The sequence below is a fragment of the Petaurus breviceps genome, unplaced genomic scaffold, assembly GCF_028583685.1.
Source record: "Petaurus breviceps papuanus isolate PSGF00001 unplaced genomic scaffold, PetGlider_PUasm1.0 90823, whole genome shotgun sequence".
Lineage (NCBI taxonomy): Eukaryota > Metazoa > Chordata > Mammalia > Diprotodontia > Petauridae > Petaurus > Petaurus breviceps.
Window position 1 is genome coordinate 10,962,010 of NW_027187352.1, and position 12,265 is coordinate 10,974,274.

Here is a 12,265-nt window from a genome sequence, read left to right on the forward strand (position 1 = left end):
AGAGAGAGAGAGAGAGAGAGAGAGAGAGAGAGAGAGAGAGAGAGAGGCGCAAAGAAAGTCTCCCTCTGGGTCAGTTAGACCATGGGATAATGGGTCAAGGAGTCTAGTTTCTCCAATTTTTAAAATGAAACCTCAACAATGAGGATCCAGGAATCTGGAATAATACCCTTAGCCACAGCTTTCCAGCTGAATTTCTAGTGCCAACACAGTGCCTGTCACATAGTAGGCACTTAATACCTGTTTAATGATTGAGTGAACTCTACAGCAGACATAGTAATTCTTGCCATGAGGTATGTCTGTACAAGCTAGTAGATTTCCTGAGAAACCTGGGACGTGTACCTGCCAAGGACAGAAGGGAGGAAGGAGGAATGAACAGACAGAAATAGGGACCAAACACAGTTAAGTAACTTTATTAAGTTACTGAAGTAATGGATAGGTCTTGGAGTTTCTTGTCACTACTTTCTACAAGGTCCTGCCCATCTATGACCCCATAGAAAGCAGTTCTTAAGGATTCCAATGAATAATTTCATGTTTACCAAACAATCTCGTGAGGTTGGTAGTGCAAGGCTTATCACCTCCATTTTACAGGTGAAGATAGTCAGGCAAGGAGAACTTAGGTGACTAGCCCACAGTCACATAGGACTTATAGCACTAGGAAGGGACCTGAAAGAAGGCCTTAGCTTCAACTCTTATTCTCCTACCATTCTGTAGACCACACTGTCTCCCTCCACTGGCTCATGATGGAATGAAAAGGATGATTCTAAGAGGGTGCTTGGGGAAAGGAGACCCTGTTAGCTTAGTGGCAATTAATGACCCCAAGGCATGGCAAGCCTAAGATTTTGATATTTTGGGGTCATCCAGCAACTGACCTGTATGGTTGGGTCTTTATGTCCAGAATGTCCCTCCCCACCAGACCTTACCACCTCTATCTGACAATAACGTAATCAACCCACAAAGAACAGTTCAAATTCCATCTCCTCCGTGAAGCCTCCCCCCATTCTCGACAGGTAGAAACAAGCCCTTTGTCTTCTGAGTTGCTCATTCTTTTCAGCCCTGATCATATGGATCTTTCATTTCCCTAGTGCCATGGTCCTCTTTGAAAACGAAGGACAGAGGGTGGCCAGGTAGCACAGCAAGTAAGAGAACCGGCTCCAGTGTTGAGAAGACCTGGAGATCGAATCCCGGGCTCAGACACTTAGCACCCACCCAGAAACACCTGGCCATGTAACCTTGAGCAAGTTACTTAACCCCAATTGCTTAAAAAAAAAAAAAGAAAACGAAGGGCAGGCGCAGTGCATAGAGCACCGGCCCTGGAGTCAGGAGGACCTGAGTTCAAATATGGCCTCAGACACTTAAAACAAAAGCTAGTTGTATGACCTCAGGCAAGTCACTTAAGACCAATTGCCCTGCCTTTCCCCCCTCCAAAAAGACAAAACAACAATAAGGAAAATAAGAACAAACACAGCAAGAACAATCCTGCTGTGTGACCATGGGCCAATCATCCAAGCTCTCTGGGGTTCATCTTTCTCCTCTATAAAATGGGAATGAAATTGCTCATACTACTGACATCACAATTGTCATGAGGAAAGCGCTTTGGACATCTTACTGTGCTTCTGAAATGTGAGCTAGGCTTATTTGTATTATGTTTATTTGTACACAGGCCATGTTCTCCCCCCACTGAAGAACAGGAGAGATGCTGTCTTTGCTTTTCATTTCCTCCAGTAGCTGGCACGGTGATTTGCATATAGTGTGTTCTTAATAAACGTTTGTTGCATGAGTGAGTAACTGAATGAAGAAATGAAGGTTACAAGCAGAGCCACAGACTTGTGGAGCTGGGAGGGCTCTCAGGGATCGCAGAGCCCAAGCCCTGGCCTGAAGTGCCAACACATGGTCCTTCAGATGCAGGGAACCTGCCACCTCCTGGGGAAGCCTATTCCACTTTTAATATTCTCCATTAATTTGATTTCCCTTATATCAAGTTTCAGTCTGTCTCCTGGCTACTTCCATGCCCTACGACTAGCTCTTTCCTCTGGGGTTAAACAAGGCTGATGCTTCTTCCAAATAGCAACTCTCCAAATATTTGAAGATAGATCTCATGACCCCCCTCCCTTTCCCTTCCCTCCCCTTCCTGAGTCTATTTTCTCTAGATTAAACATCTCCAATCCTTTCAACCTGTCCTGAGAGAACAGTTTTTGGTTCACTCACAAACCTGCTCACCTACCATTCTACAACTTCCAGCCTGTCAATGGCCCTTTTCAGGTGTGGTATCCAGAACTAGATGTGATATTTCAGATTGGGTCTGACCAGGGCAGAAGATCACAAATCATGTCAAGATCTCTAGAAAAGCTCCTGGGCTAGAGCAAAGAGGTCAAGGGAAAAATTTGCTTTACTTTGAAAAGAATGAATGTCAGTGGAAAAATAAACCAATGGATACGAATGTGTACATATTACATTACTTTTCTTAATCTCCTTCAACCTTAATTCCTTCAGCTTTAAAAAGAGGGCATAATAATAGCACTGACCTCTCTGGGTCATTGTGAGAATCAAATGAGAAAATATTTGTAAAGCACTCTGCAAAACTTAAAGTGTTATATACATACATCCTACATATGTGTGTATATGTAGTATGTATCTATGTGTGTATGTATGTATACACTATGGGGGAAAGGGGGTCTAGACCTATGACTTCATCAGGCTAGGTAACTTCCAGTCTGGTATCACCTTCCACTAATGAAGATCAGAAACTCATCTGTAAATTATAATTTTTTTTTGGAGGGGGTAAGGTAGGGCAATTGGGGTTAAGTAACTTGCCCAAGGTCACATAGCTAGTTTTTTGTGTTAAGTGTCTGAGGCTGGATTTGAACTCAGGTCCTCCTGACTCCAAGGCAGGTGCTCTATTCACTGCGCCACCTAGCCACCCTATAAAGTATAATCTTAGAGAGCTGCCTAAAACACTGAGGTTACTGCAGTTGTTTAGAGTTACACAGCTAGTATGTGTATGTAAGAAATAGGCCTTGAATCCAGGTCATCTTCATTCCAAACCTTGACCTCTATTATCAATGGTGTCTTTCATATAAAAATGCATCTGTTACATATCTAATATCTATTTATCTCTTTAAATATAAACTCTCTCCCACTCTCTTTCCCTTCCTCTCTCTTTCTTCTCTTCTCTCTCCAACTCCTCCCTTCTCTCCCCCCCAAAAATATATAAAAATGTGTGCATATGTGTGTATCTATACACACACACAGACATCTGTGCACATACATAGGTTTAAAACATCACCCTAGAAATCTTCCCTTCTGAAATCCTATTGGCTGGAGGTCCACGAGTCTCAGTTTCCTGGCCACTGGTGCACGTGTGGCTGTCAGAGTGCCTAGATATGCCAATCTGTCAGTTCCCAGTGGAGACAGAGTATTTGAGCTCTTAGTTACAATGAGCTCCACTGATAGACCATGTAACTGGGAAGGTAACACTCAGTCTTTAAATCTGAATTGACATTGATTTACACCTTGTAGGCTCTTGGACCCAAGTCCCCAAGGACAGGGATTTCAAACTATTGTTCTATTGTTTCACTTTGAGATTTATGGCTGAGAGGGGGGCGGAAGGGAGAGGGTGTTTACTGAGCTGGCCAAGGGTGGAGGCATATTTGTGAACAAAGCAGGCACCTGTCGGAGAGGAAACCAACTATAAAGACAAGGTACAGTAGGATGAGAAAGGAAAAAGAAGCTTAGAACAGGGTCTCTCAACCTTTTGGGGTCAAGGACCCTTTTGACAATCTCAGAATAGTTTTAAATGCAAAAATGAAATCTGTAGGATTACAAAGGAAGCTAGTTATATATTCTTCATTCCTTTCCAGGTTTCACTCCAGATTCTCCTCTGAGGCTTTCTCTAATTCCCCAGAAACCTTTGTATCCTGGAAAGATCCCCTACCCCTGGACTTTATGCATCTGCACATATTGGCTACCCCTAAGGCCACTCCCTCTGAATGGTGAGTTCCTTTCAGAATGTCTATTTCAAGAAGGTTGCTCAAGCCACCCATGTGTTCATTTTCTCCATGCTGTGTTCCTAACACTCCTCCAAGAATTCTTCTCTGATGCCCTGCCCAGGAACCTTCATTCTCCCCTCACTCCTTTTCTTTTTCCTTTTATGTGATTTCTTCCCCCCCCCACCTCCCCACCTCCTTTAGAATATAATCTCTTCGAGGATAGGAACTATCTTTCTGCTTATATTTGGATTCCCGACGCTTATGACAGTAACTGGCGCACAATTAAATGCTTAATACATTTTTGTTTGCTTACTGACAATATTGAAATAGTTATCAAAATATGAAGAACAAAAAATAAACAAAAACTATTTCATACACCTCTAGCTTTGGATAATGAAAGGGTAGAGCCCCACAGAACCTCAGAGATCACCTCAGCTAATCCTTTCATTTCAAAGTGAGGGAAACTGAGGCCAAGGTGGTAAGATGTGTTCAAGTTCACCTCCTGAGACTTAAGCCTCAGGAGACCGGGCTCCTGCCTTTGCTTTGTCACCTAAGTTTATTAATAATATGCTTATATAAATATATTGTATATGTTACATAAATCATAAAATGATAATGTTTATATTATGTGATCCTGGGCAGACTTCTTCCTCTCTCTGGGCCACCATTCCCTAAAATAGGCAGGTGCATGGTTTATTTCTAAGGTCTATTGACTATCTAAATTCTCTGATTCTAATACTGCATTGCCCACTTAAAGAGATTGTGAGGAGGCATGGCAACAACCAGGTACAGTGGTCACTGTTTTTAAAAGGAAGAGAGATCTTTGGGAAAAGCTGTTCTTCATCTGCTCTCTTTTTCTCACGGCTGGCAGGAGTCTGAAGGCCTGTGTTGGTCTGTTTGTTGTGGTGGCCTGGGCTGCTAGTTGCTCCTCAAATTCCCAGTCATCTCACCCGTAAAATGTGTAACTGCAGCTCTGGACCTCAGCTTACATAAGGTGATGGCTATGCTCCAGTGCCTGGAGGTGACTGTCTGGAAAGAGAAACAGGCAGAGCAGAAATTCTAACCAAAGTGGAAGTGACCCTTCAGAAAGGGGCAGGGAGAGTCCTCTCCAGAAATTCTAAGCATCCACTCCAGCTTTGTTTGTAAACAGACTTACAGGGCAAGGCACTGGTTTCTTTCTGTGATAGTCTCACATCATACCTTGACTTAGGGAGAAGGGGACTTGGTAACCCTCAGGAAAATATTGTGCTCTGCTAGGCTGCAAGTGAGCCACTAACCCTTCTGATAATCATGGAGAACCACGAAAATAGAGTACACCGTGCCTTGGGTTATAAGCCTCTAACAAAACAATACTTCAATCCCTAACAACTTACCCTCCCTCCACAAGTATTAGAAGTGGTAAGTCTAGCAAAAGGCCATGAAGATAACGGTTTATTTCTAATACTATAATGGCAAAGTGGATAGAGCCCCTGGCCTGGAGTCAGGAAGACCTGAGTTCAAAGCCAGCCTCAGACACTGGGCAAATCACTTAATCCTGTTTCCTCAGTTTCCTCATCTGTAAAATGAGCTGGAGAAGGAAATGGCAAACTACTCTAGTATCTCTGCCAAGAAAATCCTAAAAGGGGTCACAAAGTCAGACATGACAGAAATGACTCAACAACAAAAAGTTATAATGTTTCTATGTACAATATGAGATAGAGCATTGGTCTTGAAAATTAAAACAAAAAAGATGCGAGCTCAAATCCTCCCTCTAACACATGCTAGCTGTGGGATCCTAGGGAGTCACTTAACTTTTTAATGCCTCAGGCAACTCTCCAAAGCACTTGAATTTTTGATGACTGATTTGTGTAGGGAAGAACTTTACACACTGGGAATTCCCTACCTGCATGACCTTAGGGTTATAAGCTCATAGGATCTACAGCTGGAAGGAACCTCAGAAGATTTCTGGTCCAAGTTCTTCATTTTACAGATGAAGAAATTTAAAGCCTCTGGAGGCTAAGTGACTTGACCACAATAATAAGGGCAGAAAGTATCAGCAGCAGGATATGAATATACCACAGTCTGATTCCATTGCCGGTGTTCTTCCTGCTGTATCACCCTATCTCTCCATCATAGGTCTAGAGAAACACACACATTTTGTTTTCCAGTCCTTTCAGTCATGTCTGACTCTTCATGACCCCATCTGGAGATTTCTTGGCAGAGATAATGGAGTGGTTTGCCATTTTCTTCTCCAACTCATTTTGTAGATGAGGAAACTGAGGCACACAGGGTAAAGTGACTTGACCAAGGTCACACCGCTAGTGAGTGTCTGAGGCCATATTTGAGTCCAAGAAGATGAGTCTTCCTGACTCCAGACCTGACACTCTATCAACTGGGCCACCTAGCTGTCCACACATACACATATGCACATGACTATAAATATAAATATATATACATTCATACTTATTTACTGTATGCCCAGTTTGATAGATTCTACCATCTTGGAAAGGCAGCCTTCCCTTTAGGGGTTTAGGCCTAGAATACCCTCTTCATGTCCTCTGAGGACCTGCCTAAGTGCCAAGAGGCTCATTAGAAATTTGGCCCCCAAGGGATGAGTTTGGCAGCTGCAGCAACTTGGGAGGAATATCTACTAAGATATTCAGGGAAAAGTAATCTGAATCCCACTTGAAAAGGGAAGGGGACAACCATACTGTTGAAATCACAAGTCCTTAGAATATGGAAATATGTCTTACAGCAGGAGAGCTAGGTAGCCTGGTGGACAGAGCTAGAATTGGACTTTTAGGAAGTCTTGAGTTCAAATTTTGCCTAACTTCATGACCTCAGGCATGTCATTTAACTTCTTTTAGATTGTTTCCTCAAAGGAAAAATGAGGAAAACAATAGTACCTATTTCATAGGACTATACGAAGCTCAAATAAGATAATATAGAAGGCAAAGAGCCGTACAGACCGCAAAGCTCTACATAAATATTGGCTATTATTAGTATTTAAATAGGCCTTTATAGATGACAAAATGCTTTCCTCCCACTAACCTTGTCAGGTAGGTAGTACAAATATTTTTCCCACCATACAGAAAAAAAATCAAGAAACCAAGATAGGAAGTTTATGTCCAGTCAACTGTCACAGCTGAATTTGAACCTAGATCTTCTAAAGTAAAATTCCTTGTCCTTTTGTGTTTCTCTGTTCATCTCTGCCCTCACCCTATGACAAAAAGGGGGTAGAGTGTACAGCTATGAGTGAACATAGACAACTGCAAAAGCCCTCTTGCCACTGATCACCCTCCCCTCGATACATATAAATCCAGAGACCCCCACTCATTTCAAGGTATATATTCAAGATGAATATTTCCCTCAATTAATAACTGGACTTATTAAGGCATTAATTTTTGTCCTACCTAAAAAAATTCAGGGACAGCCTCTACACCTTTCTTTCTGTTCTCACCCCAGGGAAACAGAGAATAAACTCAAACAGGTAACTCCACATACAAGCCAGATATTTTAACTCCCTTTCCATCATCACCTTGGGGGGGGGGGGGAGGAAGACAGCTCTTTCTCAATTCTTCCTTTATTCCTAGGAAAAAGAAAGAAACTATCCCAGGCATCAGGAAAGAAGGCAATATTACACTTTTCTTGCCTCTGTCCTCTTCCCCTTTTCCTACACCCACAAGAAGAAAAAACAACTGCATAGATACACTGAATACGCAACGTGTTCCCATTCCCATCTTCGATAATAGTCTCCCCTAAGTTGCTTGAGGATATTAGGAAACAAAGTTTTTGGGGGGAGGGTGTGGATGTCTGGTTCAACCAGGGGTTAAATCTCAGAAGGTGGAGCAGAGCTCAGACTCAGGAAGGTGGGAGGAGTGTCCTGGGAGCAGTACCACTGCCCTAGATCAATCTCGATTCTGTTTCTTCCCTTCGGGTTGCCGGCTTTTTAACCCAAAGCTCCACCCACCTCCCCCCACTGTCTTCCACCACCCCCAAGCCCCAGCTCGAAACGGAAGCCAACTGCTGACCGAGTAGTGAAAAAGCAAGCAAGCAAACAGCGGATCCCAAGCAGACGGCTTTACAGAGAGAGGGGAACTCAGACATAGAGCGGCTCTGGGAGACGGGAGTCAACAAGCAGCCAGACAGCCAGGAAGGCCGAGATAGTGAGACAGATAGGGCTGCCCCCAGGAGGGGAAAAAACGAAAAAGACAGGGTGAAGGAGAGAGAGTGAGAGAGAGAGAGAGAGAGAGAGAGAGAGAGAGAGAGAGAGAGAGAGGACGAGAGAACGCTCAGTGGGGTTCAGCCGCTAACATGCCAACACTCTTTTTGCCTCCTCCCCTGGGGCTCCCTCATTTCTGCCCCTCGGAGCCCTGAGAGAAACAGGTTGCTGGTTGAATTCCCACCCTCTATGGAAGTCACAGCTTCCCTCTTAAGATGCTCGCATCTCCCTCCCTCCAGGCCCAATTCCCTCCCTACCCCTTTCTAGCAAATCCAATCTCCTCAGCGCAGATAAATAGACTTTGAGCAGACACCCCTGGTATCTCAGCAGCAGAGATGCTGGGCGGTGGGGTGGGTGGGTAGAAGCAAAGGAATAGCCAAGATCTCCTATTAGGAGAGCCTTAAAGCAAGGTCAATGGCCTTAGAGCACCTAGTGATTTCTCATGCATAAGTACTGGCTTCGGAATTGCATTGTTAAGGATCATGGCAGCAGCAGGAAATCCTAATGGCCCTGAACAGGCGGAGGGAGCAAGGATTTATCCTACACTATGTAATAGACTAAGATGGATCTAGGATCTAAGAAGGGGGGCAGGGAGAGGGATGGAGTTGCAGGCAGTCCAAACCTGCCAAAATACCAATGGCACCTATTTAATGCAGGCTGGAGTGGGGGAAACAGGACGTTCAGGATTACTGTTACCCAGACTTAAGTGTTTTGCAATATTCTATATGGATAGAGAGGTTTATTCTTCTACTAGGGGGGGGAGGGGGGTGCAAAACAAAAATACTCCACTTCTGTGATTTTTCTACCCAAGCCTATGGGATCAGTAAGCACCAGGGGAATAATTTAAGTTGAAGGAAATTTTAGTTCAACAGAAGAGGAGAAGGGTGGTCAAGTAATACACCCATCTACCATGCCCCCAATTAGTCAAGAAAATCAGTTATGATTGCCGAGTAGAGGCTGGCTGTGCCGAGAGAAGACTTGAGCATATAAACCATACCCACTTATCAGAATGAAATATTAAGGATGAATTCAGCAGCGTATTTGGAGTGTAGGTACCTCTGCTTGGGACCAAGTGTTAAGAGATAATTTCAGAACATGGGAAATGCATTTGAGTTGAAGAAAAAGTGGGGAAGGAAAGTAATGGGATTTGGGGAGGGAGTGGGATGCTCTGGTTTCTCTGGTTCCCTTTTCTTTTATCTCCATTGCAGAACCCAAACTCCCTACTTTCCCAGAACACTATTTCCAGTGATCCCTTTGAAACAGGGAGTTTTGATAGCCCTCTCCCCAAAACACACACTGTCCTTCTCCTCTACCCCCTCTAAGCACAATTCACATACCTCCCTGCCCCAGTCTTTAGAAAGTGATCTAAAAGCTCTGCCAGGCCCAGTTCATAGCAAACTGTCTATGGGCAGTGTCAGCTTCAAATTCCTATTCTCAGGACTTCAGTCCTATGGAGACACAACCTTCCTTCCTTAATTGAAGATCTCATTAAGTGACAAAAGGTAAGGTTATGAGTGTTTCTCTGAGTTATATCAAGGAGGGAAAAGAAAGCCCGCAGGGTCCCATTTGAAATGGGGGGTTGAATATTTCTGTTGATCAGAGATGAGACTTACATAATTCGAATCTATTCAGCAGGAGTTTGGGTGTAGCACATGTTGTGTGCACTCCCCATACACCCTCCCCACTACTTCCTACACCTCTACCTTTTTATATATCTATATGGCAAAGTCTTCATTTGTTCAAACATGCGGCATATAAACACCCAGATTTACATAGGACTGAGGGATAAATGCATATTGATAAAGGTTTCCACACTGGGAGTTATTTACTTAGGAGGTTGCTGAAAATAGTTTTAGACCCATCCAAGTATCGAGTGGTAATACCTATGTCAGCATGAAGCCATTTAAGAAATCTAAAAGTCTTGCCCTAAGAGAGGAGCCAATTTTCAAAGTTGGATATCAACGCAGTTCAATTTCCAGTACTTTCTAACATCACCCAAAGGGGAGGAGGAGAGGGGGGTGGAGTAAAGGCAGCACTCGGGGCTCGGAGGGGAAGGAGATAAGCCCACCACATAATGGACCACTCACTAGTTGAATTTCGTGAATTCGCATCCAAGTGCTTCCAGATTTCTCCCTGAGTACATCTCCAGAACCAACATTCCAGGCTTAGCCAAGTGCACTCTGAAGTCGCTGTTTCCCAATTTATATAGTCTGCATTTTTGAAGCGGCAAGAAAATAACTGAGGCAGGATTCTCACATTTCAAATCAGAGCACATTTTCTAAAGCTGAAGTTGGGGGGGGGGGGTTAGATCTCAACAGAGACCCCACAGAAAAAGTCCGAGAATTCAACCTTGATTTCAACAGACATCCCAATGTAAACAGGCTAGGTGCCAGAGTTAAGAGAGAGGATGGGGCCGAGAGCTGTAGGGTTTCGTTCGGAAGGAGAACGCAACTGGGGACTCCCACCCCCACACCCGGCTTCTTCTTTTCCCTTCCCCACCTTCGCCCTCCAAAGCTGTTCCATGATCACACAGAAATCGCAAGAAGGAAGGCTTGTAACCATTGATCTGACTGCTATTTCTCGCCTTTCTCCCTGCTGCGTCTCCACCCGCAGCTCACCCTCTCTCTCCCGAGGCAGGGAGGGAGAGAGAGCTATGTCCCCAGGCGGCGGCCAGGCGGGCAGGAATGTGCCGCGGACCCCGCACAGGGCTTCGGGAGGAGGCTCGGAGCTCCATGGGAAGCGAACCCGGCCGGACTCCTTTACATGCCATCTCCTTTTCCCCCCCTCAGCCGCCCTCCACTCCCCTGGGGAGCCCCTAAAAGGGATCGGAACCGTGCGCATAGCTTGCTCTCCCCAGCCCCCACCCTCTGCCTTGACTCTTCCCCAAAAGCTGCCCGGCTTCACCGGACGCCAGGCTTATGTGATCGCCTCGTGTATTCATCCCCCGTGCACCACCATCTAGGTATGCCACCTCCGCCGCGAGCCCCAAACCGATTCCGAACACTGCCCAACTGTGTGCAAGGAGCCGGAGCTGCGGCTAGGGGTAGACTAGCTGGCTGGCTCGTTCGCTCTGGAAAGAGCCCTCCACAGCCGGCTAGGGAAGCAGCCGCCGCCAAGCAGCAGCGGCGGCAGCAGCAACCCCGCCGCCCGAGAGCCTCTGATTGCAGGCGCCAGCGAGGAAGGCTAGCTTCTCCTTAAGTGCCTTGCTGCATAAAAAGGTGTGGGGAGGGGATGGAGGGGGGTGGCTGTGGGCAGATCCATATTCAAGATCTGCCCGAGAGCCTGGTACCCGCCGGCTCCGTCCCCGATTTCGGAGCGCAGGGGAAGGGAGAGCTTGGTAGGGAGACCGAGCGGAGTCGCGAGGATACAAAAGCCACTTTTCTGCATATACCGTAGCCCGGCCAGCTTACCGTGTCTGCAGGCTCCCTGGGGCAAAAGGCAAGGGAAGGAAAAATTAAATTGTGCGTTTTTCTTCTATATAAATAAAGCCACTCTTCTCCGAGACGTACTGGCTTCTTCTCTCCACGATCCCAAACTGGGCAACTACAGGGAGGTCCGGGCTCTCATCCTCTCAGGCAGGCTCCACAATAACAAGAGGGGCGCGAGGAAATAGAAGAAAACCCCTGTCTCTTGCAGACACACACCCGAAAGGCCGGTCCAGGTTTCTCCAGGCGAAGTGTTCCTGGTAGGACTGCTGGCCCACATTAAACAGCTGCAATCCTGAGGCTTGGGGTTGGGGTATATTTTTTTTTTAATAGCTTCCCTTCTCTTCTTCCCCTCCCTCCCCCCGTCTCTCTCTTACACACATATACAGAGAGGGCGAGCTAGCAACACACACACACACACACACACATACACACACACGCAGGTTACATGAATGGAAGGCGGGAGCCAATCCTACAATGCTTTGGAAAGAGAAAGGCACATGCATTCTAAACGGGTCTGCACCACTGAGGCGGCAGAGGGGGAGTTAGCCGGGAGCCCAGGTGATGGTTTTAATCTCCCATGTCTGAGCGGAACACTACCAGCAGCTAGCTAGCTCGCTCGTTCTCTCTCTCTCTCTCTCTCTCTCTCTCTC

The 12,265-nt window shown here is 45.7% G+C and overlaps 1 protein-coding gene and 1 long non-coding RNA gene across 3 annotated transcripts in view; one reads left to right on the forward strand and one right to left on the reverse strand.

Moving 5' to 3' along the window:
• The window catches only part of TENM4 (teneurin transmembrane protein 4), a 1,707,472-nt gene that overhangs the window by 1,227,111 nt on the left and 468,096 nt on the right, over positions 1 to 12,265 (reverse strand). The window contains exon 1 of one of the 2 annotated variants that reach the window (XM_069070950.1): positions 11,598 to 12,259. The exons of the other annotated variant lie outside the window; for it this stretch is intronic. The gene's annotated coding sequence lies outside the window, so the exon portion shown is untranslated. Of the gene's footprint in view, positions 1 to 11,597; positions 12,260 to 12,265 lie in introns of those variants that run through there. 2 annotated transcript variants of the gene reach the window in all.
• Positions 8,319 to 12,265, forward strand: part of LOC138148317 (uncharacterized) — a 9,412-nt gene continuing 5,465 nt past the window's right edge. The window contains exon 1 of the long non-coding RNA XR_011165023.1: positions 8,319 to 11,405. This is a non-coding gene — a long non-coding RNA (uncharacterized lncRNA). The remainder of the gene's footprint in view (positions 11,406 to 12,265) is intronic.